This window comes from Ranitomeya variabilis, chromosome 2 (assembly GCF_051348905.1).
Source record: "Ranitomeya variabilis isolate aRanVar5 chromosome 2, aRanVar5.hap1, whole genome shotgun sequence".
NCBI classification, from domain to species: Eukaryota; Metazoa; Chordata; class Amphibia; order Anura; family Dendrobatidae; genus Ranitomeya; species Ranitomeya variabilis.
Window position 1 is genome coordinate 1,089,079,322 of NC_135233.1, and position 18,177 is coordinate 1,089,097,498.

The following is an 18,177-nucleotide window of genomic DNA, read 5'->3' on the forward strand; positions in this document are numbered from 1 at the left end:
TCCAAGATCTTCTCCACCACATACTCCAACTCTCCCTCGACCAAGACCGGAGCAGGAGGATCAACAGAAGGGAACACAGGCACCACGTATCTCCGCAACAAAGACCTATGGAATACATTATGAATGGCAAACGATGTTGGGAGGTCCAAACGAAATGACACAGGGTTGAGGATTTCCAAAATCTTATAAGGACCGATGAAATGAGGCTTGAACTTAGGAGAGGAAACCTTCATCGGGACATAACGAGAAGACAACCATACCAAATCCCCCACACGAAGTCAGGGACCCACACAGCGACGGCGGTTAGCAAAGCGCTGAGCCTTCTCCTGGGACAACGTCAAATTGTCCACCACATGGTTCCAAATCTGCTGCAACCTATCCACCACAGAATCCACCCCAGGACAGTCAGAAGACTCAACCTGACCCGAGGAGAAACGAGGATGAAAACCAGAATTGCAAAAGAACGGTGACACCAAAGTAGCAGAACTAGCCCGATTATTGAGGGCGAACTCAGCCAATGGCAGAAAAGTCACCCAATCATCCTGATCAGCAGAAACAAAACATCTCAAATAAGTTTCCAAGGTCTGATTAGTTCGTTCGGTTTGGCCATTCGTCTGAGGATGGAAGGCCGACGAAAAAGACAATTCAATGCCCATCTTAGCACAAAAGGACCGCCAAAATCTGGACACAAACTGGGATCCTCTGTCAGACACAATGTTCTCCGGAATCCCATGCAAACGAACCACATTCTGAAAAAACAGTGGCACCAAATCGGAGGAGGAAGGCAGCTTAGGCAAGGGCACCAAATGGACCATTTTAGAAAAACAATCACAAACCACCCAGATGACAGACATCCTGAGAGACAGGAAGATCCGAAATAAAATCCATGGAAATATGCGTCCAAGGCCTCTTCGGGACAGGCAAAGGCAAAAGCAATCCACTGGCATGAGAACAGCAAGGCTTGGCCCGAGCACAAATCCCACAGGACTGCACAAAGGAACGCCACCAAAAGGACCTCGCCACCAAATCCCTGGTACCAAAAATCCCAGGATGACCCGCCAACACTGAAGAATGAACCTCGGAAATAACTCTACTGGCCATCTGTCCGGGACAAACAGTCTCTCCGGTGGACAACGGTCAGGTCTATTGGCCTGAAACTCCTGCAACACCCGTCGCAGATCAGGAGAGATGGCAGACAAAATCACCCCCTCTTTGAGGACACCAGTCGGCTCAGAAACTTCAGAGGAGTCAGGTACAAAACTCCTAGAAAGGGCATCAGCCTTCACGTTTTTCGAACCCGGAAGATATGAAACCACGAAATTGAAACGAGAGAAAAACAGCAACCATCGAGCCTGTCTCGGATTCAACCGCTTGGCAGACTCGAGATAAGTCAAATTCTTGTGATCAGTCAAGACCACCACACGATGCTTGGCTCCCTCAAGCCAATGTCGCCACTCCTCAAATGCCCACTTCATTGCTAACAACTCACGATTGCCAACATCATAATTCCGCTCGGCAGGCGAAAACTTTCTTGAAAAGAAAGCACATGGTCTCATCACAGAGCCATCAGAGCTTCTCTGCGACAAGACAGCCCCTGCTCCAATCTCAGAAGCATCAACCTCGACCTGAAAGGGAAGAGAGACATCGGGCTGGCGCAAGACAGGAGCCGAAGAAAACCGACGTTTCAGCTCCTGAAAGGCCTCCACGGCCGCAGGAGACCAATTCGTCACATCAGAAACCTTCTTGGTCAAATCCGTCAAAGGCTTAACCACGCCAGAAAAATTAGTGATGAAGCGACGGTAAAAATTAGCAAAACCAAAGAACTTCTGAAGACTCTTCACAGATGTAGGTTGAGTCCAGTCATGAATAGCCTGGACCTTGACTGGATCCATCTCAATAGTAGAAGGAGAAAAAATAAAGCCCAAAAAGGAAATTTTCTGGACTCCGAAGAGACATTTAGAGCCCTTCACAAACAAGGCATTGGCATGCAGGACCTGAAATACCATCCTGACCTGCTTCACATGAGACTCCCAATCATCGGAAAAGACCAAAATATCATCCAGGTACACAATCATAAATCTATCCAGATACTCTCGGAAGATGTTGTGCATGAAGGACTGAAACACAGAGGGGGCATTAGAAAGCCCAAAAGGCATCACCAAGTACTCAAAATGGCCTTCGGGTGTATTAAATGCTGTTTTCCATTCATCGCCCTGCTTTATGCGCACAAGATTATACGCTCCTCGAAGATCTATCTTGGTGAACCAACTGGCCCCCCTAATCCGGGCAAACAGATCGGACAACAGTGGCAAGGGGTACTGAAATTTGACCGTGATGTTATTCAGAAGGCGATAATCTATACAGGGTCTCAGAGAACCATCCTTCTTGGCCACAAAAAAGAACCCCACACCTAAAGGGGACGAGGACGGGCGAATATGCCCCTTCTCCAAGGACTCCTTTATATAACTCCGCATAGCGGCATGTTCTGGTACAGATAAATTAAAAAGTCATCCCTTAGGGAACTTACTACCAGGAATCAGATTTATAGCACAATCACAATCCCTATGAGGAGGTAGGGCACTGGATTTGGGCTCATCAAATACATCCTGGTAGTCTGACAAAAATTCAGGGACTTCAGAAGGAGTAGAAGAAGCAATTGACACCAAAGGGGCTTCGCCATGAATTCCCTGGCAACCCCAACTTGACACAGACATTTCTTTCCAATCCAGGACTGGATTATGAGCCTGCAGCCATGGCAGACCCAACATGACAACATCATGCAAATTATGTAGCACAAGAAAGCGAATCACCTCCTGATGTGCAGGAGCCATGCACATGGTCACTTGAGTCCAATACTGAGGTTTATTCTTGGCCAATGGCGTAGCATCAATTCCCCTTAGTGGAATAGGGAATTGTAAAGGCTCCAAGATAAAACCACAGTGCCTGGCAAATGACAAATCCATCAAATTCAGGGCGGCACCTGAATCCACAAAAGCCATAACTGAGTAGGATGACAGAGAGCAAATCAAAGTAACAGACAAAATGAATTTAGGTTGTACAGTACCAATGGTGACAGACTTGGCGAACCTTTTTGTGCGTTTAGAGCATGCTGAGATAAAATGAGTAGAATCACCACAGTAAAAGCACAACCCATTCTGACGTCTGTGGTTTTGCCGTTCAACTCTGGTCAGAGTCCTGTCGCATTGCATAGGCTCAGGTTTCTGCTCAGAAAATACCGCCAGATGGTGCACAGGTTTGCGTTCCCGCAAACGCCGATCAATCTGAATGGCCAAAGACATTGACTCATTCAGACCCGCAGGCGTGGGGAACCCCACCATAACATCTTTAAGGGCTTCAGAAAGACCCTTTCTGAAAATCGCCGCCAGGGCGCACGCATTCCATTGAGTGAGCACAGACCACTTCCTAAACTTCTGACAGTAAACCTCTGCTTCATCTGGACCCTGAGAGAGAGCCAGCAAAACCTTCTCTGCTTGGTCTACCAGATTTGGTTCCTCATAAAGCACTCCTAGCGCCAGAAAAAACGCATCCACATTTAGCAATGCAGGATCTCCTGGTGCCAGAGAGAATGCCCTGCACCCTTGCAGTGAGATGATCCACACTAGAAGACAGACTCTGAATGTCCATATCTGCAACTGAATTCAGAACCACCCAAAGATTAAGGGGAGGGGAGAGGCTAAACACAGTGCAGAGGGGGAAAAAAAAAATGACTTCAGGATTTCTCTTCTCCCTCTTCTGCTGCATTAACACTTTCTGGCCTGCTGTACTGTTATGATCTGGTGGTAGGATCTCAAAACTGACCTGACACATGTGACCAGAATATAGGACCAGTTCTGGGGAGGTGGAAGCTATACTGACCGCAATCCTGATCCTATCCACAAACACTAAAGGCAGCCGTGGAGCGTTCCTAAAATCCTAGACGCCACGTTCACAGCCTGAGAAACTGACTACCCCTAGAGAGAAAGCAAAGACCTCACTTGCCTCAGAGAAATAACCCCAAAGATTTAGTCAGCCCCCCCACAAATAATAACGGTGAGTTAAGGGGAAAAGACAAACGTAGAAATGAAACAGGTTTAGCAAATGAGGCCCGCTAACACTAGATAGACTGAAAATAGATAGGAGTCTGTGCGGTCAGTACAAAAACTATCAAAAATAAACCACGCAGAGAATACAAGAACCCCCACACCGACTCACGATGTGAGGGGCGCACTCTGCACCCCAGAACTAACCAGCAAGCGCAAGATCACATATAAGCAAGCTGGACTGAACTCATCATATACAGAGAAACGTTTTCAAGGAAATAATGAGCAAAATGAACAAACAAACTTAACTTCTCCAGCAGGAGACTGGTCACAAGGAATATTCAGGAGCTCTCAAAAACAGGACTGAATACACCGACAGCAGGCCACAAATGAAGGGCCAGGTGAATTAAATAGGCCTCAGCATAGCAGGAAATGAAGAAGCTGAGCCCAGCCAAGACCAGCCATATCGCTAAAGGCCACCAGAGGGAGCCCCAGAACAAACTCACAATATCGCTCATGACCACAGGAGGGAGCCCGAGAACGGAATTCACAACAGGGCATATAATATTGTTCGTATTAAACAGGGTGACGAATGGAAAACTGCATTTAATACGCCCAAAGGCCATTTTGAATACCTTGTGATGCCTTTCGGGCTTTCTAATGCTCCTTCTGTATTTCAGTGCTTCATGCATGATATTTTCCGCAATTATCTTGATAAATTCATGATTGTGTATTTGGATGACATTTTGATTTTTTCCGATGATTGGGAGTCTCATGTGAAGCAGGTCAGGATGGTATTCCAGATCCTTCGTGATGCTGCTTTATTTGTGAAGGGGTCTAAGTGCCTATTTGGAGTTCAGAAGGTCTCTTTTTTGGGTTTTATTTTTTCTCCCTCGTCTATAGAAATGGATACTGTTAAGGTCCAAGCCATTCATGACTGGATTCAACCCACATCGGTGAAGAGCCTTCAGAAATTTTTGGGCTTTGCTAATTTTTATCGCCGTTTCATTGCCAACTTTTCCAGTGTGGTTAAGCCCCTGACCGATTTGACGAAGAAAGGCGCTGATGTGACGAATTGGTCCTCTGCGGCTGTTGAGGCCTTTCAGGAGCTTAAACGCCGATTTACTTCTGCCCCTGTGTTGCGTCAGCCGGATGTTTCTCTTCCTTTTCAGGTTGAGGTTGACGCTTCTGAGATTGGGGCAGGGGCCGTTTTGTCTCAGAGGAATTCTGATGGTTCTTTGATGAAACCGTGTGCTTTTTTTCCAGAAAGTTTTCGCCTGCGGAGCGCAATTATGACGTTGGTAATCGGGAGTTGTTGGCTATGAAGTGGGCATTTGAGGAGTGGCGACATTGGCTTGAGGGAGCCAAGCACCTCGTTGTGGTCTTGACCGATCATAAGAATCTGATTTACCTCGAGTCGGCCAAGCAGCTGAAGACAGGCTCGATGGTCCCTGTTTTTCTCCCGTTTTGATTTTGTGGTCTCGTATCTTCCGGGATCTAAGAATGTTAAGGCTGATGCCCTCTCTAGGAGTTTTTTGCCTGATTCTCCTGGAGTCCTTGAGCCGGTTGGCATTCTTAAAGAAGGGGTAATTCTTTCTGCCATCTCACCTGATTTGCGGCGGGTGCTTCAGGAATTTCAGGCTGATAAACCTGACCGCTGTCCTGTGGGGAAGCTGTTTGTTCCTGATAGATGGACTAGTAAGGTAATTTCTGAGGTTCATTGTTCAGTGTTGGCTGGTCATCCTGGGATTTTTGGTACCAGAGATTTGGTTGCTAGGTCCTTTTGGTGGCCTTCCTTGTCGCGGGATGTGCGTTCTTTTGTGCAGTCCTGTGGGACTTGTGCCCGGGCCAAGCCTTCCTGTTCCCGCGCTAGTGGGTTGCTTTTGCCGGTCCCTGAGAGGCCCTGGACACATATTTCCATGGATTTTATTTCGGACCTTCCTGTTTCCCAGAAGATGTCTGTTATCTGGGTGGTTTGTGACCGGTTCTCTAAAATGGTCCATTTGGTACCTTTGCCTAAATTGCCTTCCTCCTCTGATTTGGTTCCATTGTTTTTTCAGCATGTGGTTCGTTTGCATGGTATTCCGGAGAATATTGTGTCTGACAGAGGTTCCCAGTTTGTTTCCAGGTTTTGGCGGGCCTTTTGTGCTAGGATGGGCATTGATTTGTCTTTTTCTTCGGCGTTCCATCCTCAGACAAATGGCCAAACTGAGCAAACTAATCAGACATTGGAAACCTATTTGAGATGCTTTGTGTCTGCTGATCAGGATGATTGGGTGGCTTTCTTGCCATTGGCAGAGTTTGCCCTTAATAATCGGGCTAGTTCGGCTAAGTTGGTTTCGCCTTTCTTTTGTAATTTTGGTTTTCATCCTCGTTTTTCTTCGGGGCAGGTTGAGCCTTCTGATTGTCCTGGTGTGGATTCTGTGGTGGACAGGTTACAGCAGATTTGGACTCATGTGGTAGACAATTTGACGTTGTCTCAGGAAAAGGCTCAAAGTTTTGCTAACCGCCGTCGGTGTGTTGGTCCCCGGCTTCGGGTGGGGGATTTAGTCTGGTTATCTTCTCGTCATGTTCCTATGAAGGTTTCTTCCCCTAAGTTCAAACCTCGGTTTATTGGTCCTTATAAGATTTCTGAGATTATCAATCCGGTATCTTTTCGTTTGGCCCATCCAGCCTCTTTTGCCATCCATAATGTTTTCCATAGATCTTTGTTGCGGAGATGTGGTGCCCGTTGTTCCCTCTGTTGATCCTCCTTCCCCGGTGTTGGTTGATGGGGAGTTGGAATATGTGGTGGAGAAAATTTTGGATTCTCGTTTTTCGAGGCGGAGGCTTTAGTATCTTGTCAAGTGGAAGGGTTATGGCCAGGAGGATAATTCTTGGGTTGTTGCCTCCGATGTCCATGCCGCCGATTTGGTTCGTGCCTTTCACTTGGCTCGTCCTGATCGGCCTGGGGGCTCTGGTGAGGGTTCGGTGACCCCTCCTCAAGGGGGGGTACTGTTGTGAATTCCGCTCTTGGGCTCCCTCCGGTGGTTGCAAGTGGCACTTTTGTGAGTTCTGCTCTTGGGCTCCCTCCGGTGGATTTAAGTGGAACTGCTGCTCCTTGGATTTAGCAGTCAGCAGCTGCTTCCACTGATCGTTTATTCTGGCTCGGCTATTTATCCTGGCTCTATCCTTCAGCCAGGGCCAGTTGTCAATGGTTCCTGGTTGGATTCACATCTCTGCTTGGATTTCCCTGATATTCTGACCAGTTCAGCAAAGATAAGTCCTTGCTTTGTTCTTTTGCAGTCCACTTGTTGTGGACTTAATCTTTCTGCACTTTCTATGATTTTTCTAGTCCAGCTTGTCACTATGGATTTATTCAGTTAAGCTGGAAGCTCTGGGAAGCAGATTTACCCTCCACACCTTTAGTCAGGTGTGGAGATTTTTGTAAACTTTGTGGTGGATTTTTCTAGTTTTTAATACTGACCGCACAGTATTCTGTCCTGTTCTATCTATCTAGCTAGACTGGCCTCCTGTAACAACTCTGCTGGCATCACAGCATGGCCTCGCATTTCTCACACTATCTTACCCACTGCTCCAGGTCATGATGTGGTTTCTGTTTCTTGCCAGCTCCATGTTCTGTGTCTCTGCATGCTTCATGGTTCTGTGTATAGAGGGGCGGCGCCTGAACTCTCTGGTTCTTATAGGAATCAGGTGCATCTGTCCAATCTGTTCCTGACCAATTGCCAGGAAACCTCCAGTATATAGTGCAGCTCCACCCAGTGGTCTGGGCCTGTGCAATGTGTTAGCTCAGTTAGTGTCTTGCTTCTGAGTTTGCCTGGCCTTTCTCTGAGTTACTCCCTCTCTGGAGGATTTTCTGTGTTATTTCCTTGGTCTTGTTGTCCGCCCACCAGGAGGCAGTATATCCTGGTCCCAGTGTCTTTGTCCTTGTGTCTTGTTCCATTGCCTTGTCTGCACTTAGTCTTACCTCGGTCTCCTAGTCTTTGGCTTCCTTCCCTGTTGTCTTTCCTTGTATTCTCAGTCTGCTTACACTCCGCACTCTTGCAGCTCTGCCTGCTCTGAACCTTTGTGACTTTACCTCTGCTCCTCCCTTCTGCGTTTCTGCTCCTTTCTACTCTGCTTATCTTCTGCTGTTGCAGTTATCCCTTGCTGCAGCTTCTCTCCACATTCCTTGTGGCTCTGCTCAGCTTTGCTGCAGAGACCTCTCCCGCAGCTCCTCTCCGCTCCTTGCGGTTCTACCTGGCTCCGCTCCTTGCGGTTCTACCTGGCTCCGCTCCTTGCGGTTCTACCTGGCTCCGCTCCTTGCGGTTCTACCTGGCTCCGCTCCTTGCGGTTCTACCTGGCTCCGCTCCTTGCGGTTCTACCTCCCCTGCACTTGGCTCCGCCTCCAGCTCTTGGCTCCGCCTCCTGCCTGTCTGCACTTGGCTCCGCCTCCAGCTCTTGGCTCCGCCTCCTGCCTGTCTGCACTTGGCTCCGCCTCCAGCTCTTGGCTCCGCCTCCTGCATTTCTGTTCTTGGCTCTAGCTCCTGTGCTTTCGCTCTGCATCCGCTCATGCGGTCTTTATCTACTTATTCCTAGGTCCTCGTGTCTGAACAGGTTCTTACCCGTTCTACATACCTGCCTGCAGACCGGTCCCTACCGGTTCTTCCAGTGTACCAGTCTTTCCCACCAGTCCTGCCAGAGAGCCAGCCGTGCCCGCCTACCTTTCCAGAGAGCCAGCCGTGCCCGCCTGCCTACCAGAGAGCCAGCCGTGCCCTCCTGCCTGACAGTGTTCCTGTTGTACCCGTCTGCCTGCCTATGTGCCAGCCGTGCCCGCTTGCTTGTCTATGTTCCGTTCCCCGGTGGGATCAGCAGCCACAACCAGACTCCACCCTGGAGTGGTACCTGGTAGCTTCCTATTGCACAAGTCTGACCTCACCATCAGAGGCTCCAGCGAACACCTAGGAAGCTACTTAGTTACGCCCCTTCCAGGGAGGTTTGGTCTGTGGCACAGTGGGGCCACACACCTCCGCACGCCCGCGCCAACCAGTCTGGGCGCGAGTATGACACCTCCTTTGCTACACCCTGTTTTCATTCTGCGTATGTCATTTCCCTCTCCACTCACAGTCAATATTTGTGGGGGGCTGTCCTATCCTTTGGGGATTTTCTCTGAGGCAAGATAGCTTTCCTGTTTCTATCTTTAGGGGCAGTTAGTCCTCCGGCTGTGATGAGATGTCTAGGGAGTGACAGGAACATCCCACGGCTACTTCTAGTGTTGTGTTAAGCTCAGGAACTGCGGTCAGTACAGGTATCACCTCCTCCAGAGCACGTCCCATGTTGCTCCTAAACCACCAGTTCATAACGTATACCTAATAGTAATCTGAGCCTCAGGTAAATCTGATGGATTTTTCCGACAGGGACAGAAGTACATTTTCCATTTTTCTTTCTTCAAGCAAGTTGTTTTTTCTTCTTCATCCTGCCTCATCCGGAGGAAAGCGAGAATGCGTGGGTGTTAGTTAGTTGCTCCGTGAAGATCCTCAGGGTTAAGCATTTTATATGCCTGAGGATTCGCCAGTGATTTCCTCAAATTACGCTTTTCTCCCTGCTCTGGGGCTCATTTATGACGACCCAGATAAAATTGCTGTTGCTGAAACAATGGTTCACAGGTCGTTTCAGGGAAATCGTAGAATGGAGAACTACTGCTGTCAGTTCAGACGCTGGGCAGTGGAGACCTCCTGGAATGACCCAGATCACCATGGTCAATTCTACTAGGGTAATTCTAGCCAGATACGAGATATGATGGTTTATAGTTCCTCACCACTATCCCTGGAAGCGGCCATGTCACTGGCAGACGTCTTAGGGCTAAGAAAACATTTGAGGGTGCTTTTGAGACTTTTAATTCTCCTATTTAGGCAGGAGAACCAATGCAAATTGGGGCCTTCAGAGAGTTCAAGGAGGGATTTAACTTGAAACACCTGCTCGTTTCTGTCTATACTGAGGTCGAACGGGTCATGTAATGATTCAGAAACAATAATGAATGTGTTAAAGCTAAAGAAAAAGAAAGAAAAGATTAATATGTGAGGACACTGATTCTAAAGGCTTGAGGTTCTCGCTCATGCAGACTACTGGTTGTTTTCTACAAGTGTCTTTGGTTACCTCTGCATTTGTTGACTCGGGTTCAGCCTTATTTCTTATTGACAGTGATTTTTCTGTTGAGTGTGGGTACACAGTGTCAACTCTTAGTCATCTTATTCAAGTAACCGCAACTGATAATTCTCTCGTTACCCAAAGTCATGTTACTTCTAAGGTGGAGAATGTGTGTTTGAGAATGGGAGTGTTACACACACACAATCTATTTAATTCATGGTTCTTCCTTCCTTGCCAGCTAAAGTTGCGTTGGATATGCCCTGGTTGCGGAGACACAATCCTACCATCAGTTGGGAGACTGACGAGGTTAAGTCTTGGGGGAATTTTCGTTTTTACAACTGTTTATCTAAATCTCTGTCATCTGTGAGATCTCGTCTTCCAGATTTTATTCAGAATTCTGAGGATATTTTCTCTGAGACTCAATGTGAAGTTCCTCCACCGCATGGGTCTTATGATTGTGCTCAGAAGGATCTTGCTAAGGTACAGGCCGACCTTGATTGAAGCTATCTTAGATACAACCTATCTTAAAGCTTTACAGAGATTTTTAGGTTTTGCTAATTATCGTAAGTTCATTAAGAACTTTTGAGTCATAATCAAACTTCTTACTCATATGACCAAGGACGGTACTGACTTTTCCTCTTTGTCTACTGATGCTTTAACTGCTCTCAAGAAAGCCTTCTCTAAAGCTCCTGTCGTCAGTCAACTTGCCTTTTGTGGTTGAGGTAGATGATTCTTCTGTGGGGATGGTTGCCGTTTGTTCGCAGAAGTAGGATGGTTACTTTCATCTCTGTGCTTTTTTCCTCGGAAATTCTATGCATAACTATGATATAGATGAACAAGGTGTTCAGTGCTCAGATACACGGGCGAGGTGAGGAGGCTGAGCCCGACCACCACTGAGCAAGACACAGAAGTACAAGATGATCAGTCCTCAGACACATGACAGAGGTGAGGAGGCCGAGCCCCACCACCACTGAGAAAGACACAGAAGTGGAAACATCAAGACTGGAACAAAATATCTGATACAGATTGCTCCAAGGTTTTATGGACTAATGAGATGAGAGCGACTCCTGATGGAGCAAATGAATGGGCCGGACTGGATCAGTAGCGGGCACAGACCTCCATTATCACTCAGAAACCAGTGAGATGGAGGCGGGCACTGCTATGTACCGAGAATATTACAGAGGAGCCAGTTGGACATCTTCAGGTTGTAGATGGACCAAAATCACCTCCCAAACCTCCCGTCGGTGATTAGAGGACACTTCCTTCCAGCAGTGGAGCAGGAAAAATTCTGCGACTCTCTCCAGAAAAACAGGGTTGTTCTGCAGGACAAGGCTTCATCATAGCATCAAAGTCTCCACTGTTCGGGTCCAGGGAAAGCCTTCACGATGAAGAACAATGATCCGGCTCCATCCTTACGGGACCTAAACTCAAGTGTTTCCCTTCTTACACTGGAAATTTCATCATATATCATACTCATCGTACCATGTCCACACCTATCCCACACACCCCCTCAGTGTGTCCGCACCGATCCCCTCCCCGCTCCTGATAGTGTGTCCGCACCAATCCCATCCCTGCTCCTTATAGTGTGTCCGCACCAATCCCATCCCTGCTCCTGATAGTGTGTCCGCACCAATCCCATCCCTGCTCCTGATAGTGTGTCCGCACCAATCCCATCCCTGCTCCTGATAGTGTGCCCGCTAATGTCAGCAGTGTGATCAGATGACCTGGTTGCTTTGCTGACATCATCCGGACCTGAAAGTGCCAGTGTTAGGACTCCAATTGTACTCACATCTGAGACACAGGAGCACAACTAATTGCTTCTTTGAGCTGCTGACAGCTGGCACACAGTGGCCGATCCTCACTCCGGAAGCACGGCGAAATAAAGTCACAGGGGAGACACGTCAGACCTGCCCCCCCCCCACCCATAGATACGCCCCAGTTTTAGGAGTTCTGGTCTAGGGTCTAGTATAGGGTCGGTATATGTTTTGCAGTCTGGTTTGGTTTGGGGTCTGTATTTATTTTGGGATTCTGGTCCAGGGTCTGTATTTATTTTGGGATTCTGGTCCAGGGTCTGTATTTATTTTGAGGTTCTGGTCCAGGGTCTGTATTTATTTTGGGTTTCTGGTCCAGGGTCTGTATTTATTTTGGGTTTCTGGTCCAGGGTCTGTATTTATTTTGAGGTTCTGGTCCAGGGTCTGTATTTATTTTGAGGTTCTGGTCCAGAGACTTTAGTTTGGGGTTCTGGTCCAGGGTCTGTATTTATTTTGGGGTTCTGGTCAAGGGTCTGTATTTATTTTGAAGTTCTGGTCCAGGGTCTGTATTTATTTTGAAGTTCTGGTCCAGGGTCTGTATTTATTTTGAAGTTCTGGTCCAGGGTCTGTATTTATTTTGAAGTTCTGGTCCAGGGTCTGTATTTATTTTGAAGTTCTGGTCCAGGGTCTGTATTTATTTTGAAGTTCTGGTCCAGGGTCTGTATTTATTTTGAAGTTCTGGTCCAGGGTCTGTATTAATTTTGAAGTTCTGGTCCAGGGTCTGTATTTATTTTGAAGTTCTGGTCCAGGGTCTGTATTTATTTTGAAGTTCTGGTCCAGTGTCTGTATTTATTTTGAAGTTCTGGTCCAGGGTCTGTATTTATTTTGAAGTTCTGGTCCAGGGTCTGTATTTATTTTGAAGTTCTGGTCCAGGGTCTGTATTTATTTTGGGGTTCTGGTAAGGGGTCTGTATTTATTTTGGGGTTCTGGTCCAGGGGCTGTATTTATTTTGAGGTTCTGGTCCAGGGTCTGTATTTATTTTGAAGTTCTGGTCCAGGGTCTGTATTTATTTTGGGGTTCTGGTAAGGGGTCTGTATTTATTTTGGGGTTTTGGTCCAGGGGCTGTATTTATTTTGAGGTTCTGGTCCAGGGGCTGTATTTATTTTGGGTTTCTGGTCCAGGGTCTGTATTTATTTTGAGGTTCTGATCCAGGGTCTGTATTTATTTTGGGTTCTGGTCCAGGGTCGGTATTTATTTTGGGGTTCTGGTCCAGGGTCTGTATTTATTTTGGGTTCTGGTCCAGGGTCTATTTATTTTTGGGTTCTGGCCCAGAGGTTGTATTTATAGGTCTAGGCTTGAAGGGTCCGTATTGGATTTAAAGGGGAATTTACTGTAAATAAATACCACAGTTGGGAGAAATATTAAAAACCTAAATCTGCCTGATCCCCCCTCTGGTCCTATTCATACTGTCCCTGATGTCTCTCCTCTAACACTGCCTCTAATAAACCAGGATGGCTCTATGGGCACTAATGAAGGGATGGCAGCGCCTCGTGTAATCTCTATTAGTGAGGCCAGATGTTACCAAACCTCGGACATGGCGGCACGTGGTGATGTCGCCATTATGTGTTCATCGCTGCCCAACATTCCCGCATCATGTAAGAGGAAGCGGTGTCACAAGAACCGACGGCTCAGAGTGTCATAATCCTAAACTGTATTATTCCTCATTATTACCATACAATTCCTTTAATCTGACATCAAATAATCTGGAAAAAACATTTAAAAGGTTCAGTACAAGCCTCTGGGTAATCTCTGATCACACAAAGTCAGCTGAGAAGAGCAGGATAATACCGTACAGTGGCGCTTTACATAATACCGCCGGAGGGCAAATAATCGAGAATGATAGTTTGCTACAATGTATCAGGACAGGTGACATGGATCAGTCTGGAGTGCAGAGGCTGCAGCGCCTGATGGGATCACATATATACTGAGATAGATATATACTGTAATATACAGAGAGGGGCACAGACCAGGACAATACCGCCCCCACCCTACAGGACAACACCGCCCCCACCCTACAGGACAACACCGCTCCCACCCTACAGGACAACACCGCCCCCACCCTACAGGACAATACCGCCCCCACAGGACAATACCGCCCCCACAGGACAACACCGCTCCCACCGTACAGGACAATACCGCCCCCGCCCTACAGGACAATACCGCCCCCACAGGACAATACCGCCCCCACAGGACAACACCGCTCCCACCGTACAGGACAACACCGCTCCCACCCTACAGGACAACACCGCCCCCGCCCTACAGGACAATACCGCCCCCACAGGACAACACCGCTCCCACCGTACAGCACAATACCGCTCCCACCCTACAGGACAATACCGCCCCCACCCTACAGGACAATACCGCCCCCACAGGACAATACCGCCCCCACAGGACAATACCGCCCCCACAGGACAATACCGCCCCCACAGGACAATACCGCCCCCACAGCACAATACCGCTCCCACCCTACAGGACAATACCGCCCCCACCCTACAGGACAATACCGCCCCCCACCCTACAGGACAATACCGCCCCCCACCCTACAGGACAATACCGCCCCCACAGGACAATACCGCCCCCACAGGACAATACCGCCCCCACAGGACAACACCGCTCCCACCGTACAGCACAATACCGCTCCCACCCTACAGGACAATACCGCCCCCCACCCTACAGGACAATACCGCCCCCGCCCTACAGGACAATACCGCCCTCACAGGACAATACTGCCCCCGCCCTACAGGACAATACCGCCCCCCACCCTACAGGACAATACCGCCCCCCACCCTACAGGACAATACCGCCCCCCACCCTACAGGACAATACCGCCCCCCACCCTACAGGACAATACCGCCCCCCACCCTACAGGACAATACCGCCCCCACAGGACAATACCGCCCCCCACCCTACAGGACAATACCGCCCCCCACCCTACAGGACAATACCGCCCCCGCCCTACAGGACAATACCGCCCCCACAGGACAATACCGCTCCCACCCTACAGGACAATACCGCTCCCACCCTACAGGACAATACCGCCCCCGCCCTACAGGACAATACCGCCCCCACAGGACAATACCGCTCCCACCCTACAGGACAATACCGCCCCCACAGGACAATACCGCTCCCACCCTACAGGACAATACCGCTCCCACCCTACAGGACAATACCGCCCCCGCCCTACAGGACAATACCGCCCCCACAGGACAATACCGCTCCCACCCTACAGGACAATACCGCCCCCGCCCTACAGGACAATACCGCCCCCACAGGACAATACCGCTCCCACCCTACAGGACAATACCGCTCCCACCCTACAGGACAATACCGCCCCCGCCCTACAGGACAATACCGCCCCCACAGGACAATACCGCTCCCACCCTACAGGACAATACCGCCCCCGCCCTACAGGACAATACCGCCCCCACAGGACAATACCGCTCCCACCCTACAGGACAATACCGCCCCCGCCCTACAGGACAATACCGCCCCCACAGGACAATACCGCTCCCACCCTACAGGACAATACCGCCCCCCACCCTACAGGACAATACCGCCCCCCACCCTACAGGACTGACAGCACTGCAGGCTCCTGCTCTCTTCTCCACACTCACAATTCGGGTTTATGTACTAATCTGTGACTATCTGATAATCCAGAACACCCGTTAATTCGGAAACCATCAGGTCCTGTTACTGCACACACAGCAAAGTGTGTAGACATAGAGAGCAGCGACTCCTGTGACCCCCAGACAGCAGCGGACCTCAGCCCCGCACCATATATACAGGATACACACGGGGTCACACCGACACTCACCCCAAACCAGCGCGGAGACTTCAGCAAGTTACCGAACAGTGAGGACAGCCACCACAAACTACAACTTCCGGCATGCTGCAGAGACTACAAGTACGGCGCCCGGGCGGGGACAAGAGGCTCAACTAGGCGTTCTCCTGCTGCATTGACTGAGGACTATTGATAGGTCACATGACCGTGTGTGACCAATCACTGCTGACCAGAACAGCACGTGAATGTGTTGTTTCCAGCAACGATCGCCCTGCCCCTGGGGTCCGGGTTCAATTAGGGGGTCTGGCGTCTGTGTTAGGTTAGTGGTCTGGGGTCTGTATTTGTTTTGGGGTCTGAGGTCTGTATTAGGTTATTGGTCTGGGGTCTATAAGGTTAGGGGGTCTAGTCTAAAGACTGTATTAGATTAGGGGGCCTAGTCTGGGGTCTATATTAATTTAGAGGGTCTGGTCTGGGTTGTGATTTAATTTATGGTGTCTGGATTGCTGTCTATTAGATTAGATGTGTGGTTTGGGGACTGTGTAAAATTAGGGTTTTCATTCGTTTAGGGGTCTGTGTTAGTTTTGGGGTCTGGTCAGTGGTGTGTGTTAGTTTAGGGGGTCTGGTCTGTGGTGTGTGTTAGTTTAGGGGGTCTGGTCAGTGGTATGTGTTAGTTTAGGGGGTCTGGTCTGTGGTGTGTGTTAGTTTAGGGGGTCTGGTCTGTGGTGTGTGTTAGTTTAGGGGGTCTGGTCTGTGGTGTGTGTTAGTTTAGGGGGTCTGGTCTGTGGTGTGTGTTAGTTTAGGGGGTCTGGTCAGTGGTATGTGTTAGTTTAGGGGGTCTGGTCTGTGGTTTGTGTTAGTTTAGGGGGTCTGGTCTGTGGTGTGTGTTAGTTTAGGGGGTCTGGTCAGTGGTATGTGTTTAGGGGGTCTGGTCAGTGGTATGTGTTAGTTTAGGGGGTCTGGTCTGTGGTGTGTGTTAGTTTAGGGGGTCTGGTCAGTGGTGTGTGTTAGTTTAGGGGGTCTGGTCAGTGGTGTGTGTTAGTTTAGGGGGTCTGGTCTGTGGTGTGTGTTAGTTTAGGGGGTCTGGTCTGTGGTGTGTGTTAGTTTAGGGGGTCTGGTCTGAGGTGTGTGTTAGTTTAGGGGGTCTGGTCTAAGGTGTTTGTTTTAGATTAGGAGGTCTGGTCTAAAGACTTAGATCAGGGGGTCTGGTCTGGGTTGTGAATTAATTTATTGGGTCTGGTCTGGTGGATGTAAGGTTAGGGGTCTGGTCTGGGCTCTGTATTACGTTGGGGGTTGGGTTGTTTTGGGGTCTGCATTCATTCTGCGGTTTGGGATTTACATGTATTTAGGATTTATGTATTCAGGAGTGCGGGCAATGTGATATTCGGGCTCTGGTCTAGGGTCTGTATTGGGTAAGGGGTCTTGTCTGAGACCTGATTTATGTGGGGATGTGATCTGGGGGTCAGTATTTAGGGGTCTCATCTTCAGTCTAATTTTTTTTAATGGCTCTACACTAAGGCTTGTGAGGACTAAGGATTGTGAAGTCTCCCGCTGTCCTCGGCTTACCTCCATCTAATTAATGAATCGTAGCAGTTTTAATATCATCTCTATAATTATTGTTATATTGTGGGAAACCAGATTTACACTGTACGGATCACCAATTAACACTTATTAATATATCTCGCCTTAATTATCACCCCAGAACATTTTTGGACACTATGAGTCCAATTCATCATTTACATTTTTTATTTTTTTTAAATCACTTTCTCCTTTATTTTTATTTTTTTGTTGACTGTTTTTTGCTCCAACTTATTTGTAGTTCATGAAAATCAGAAAATGATTTTAATTTTTTCTTGTACCTTTTTTTTTGGACATTTTTAGAGATTAAAAAGTTGTTTGTTCCCCTAAAATGTTGGAAATCATGCGCAAAAAAATTCAGGTGTACATAGAGCTCAGCATTCTGAGCACTGCTACATCTACAGCAGAGAAAACAGGGATTCTACAACCCCTGGCAAAAATTATGGAATCACCGGCCTTGGAGGATGTTCAATCAGTTGTTTAATTTAGTAGAAAAAAAGCCGATCACAGACATGGCACAAAACTAAAGTCATTTCAAATGGCAACTTTCTGGCTTTAAGAAACACTAAAAGAAATCAAGAACAAAAAATGTGGTAGTCATTATTTGTTACTTTTTGTAACCAAGCATAGGGGAAAAATTATGGACTCACTCAATTCTGAGAAAAAAAATATGGAATCCTGAAAAACAAACAAACAACAAAACCCTCCAACACATCACTAGTATTTTGTTGCAGCACCTCTGTCTTTTATAACAGCTTGCAGTCTCTGAGGCCGGGACTTAATGAGTGTCACACAGGACTCTTCATCAATCTGGCTCCAACTTTCTCTGATTGCTGTTGCTGAT

General features: G+C 48.2%; 1 protein-coding gene across 4 annotated transcripts in view; it reads right to left on the reverse strand.

The window, feature by feature from the left end:
• Positions 1 to 15,985, reverse strand: part of MSRA (methionine sulfoxide reductase A) — a 283,315-nt gene extending 267,330 nt beyond the window's left edge. Inside the window, exon 1 of one of the 4 annotated variants that reach the window (XM_077291721.1) lies at positions 15,792 to 15,985. The gene's annotated coding sequence lies outside the window, so the exon portion shown is untranslated. The remainder of the gene's footprint in view (positions 1 to 15,791) is intronic. The other 3 variants (XM_077291722.1, XM_077291720.1, XM_077291724.1) reach the window with 3 other exon arrangements.
• Positions 15,986 to 18,177: the final 2,192 nt, after the last annotated feature.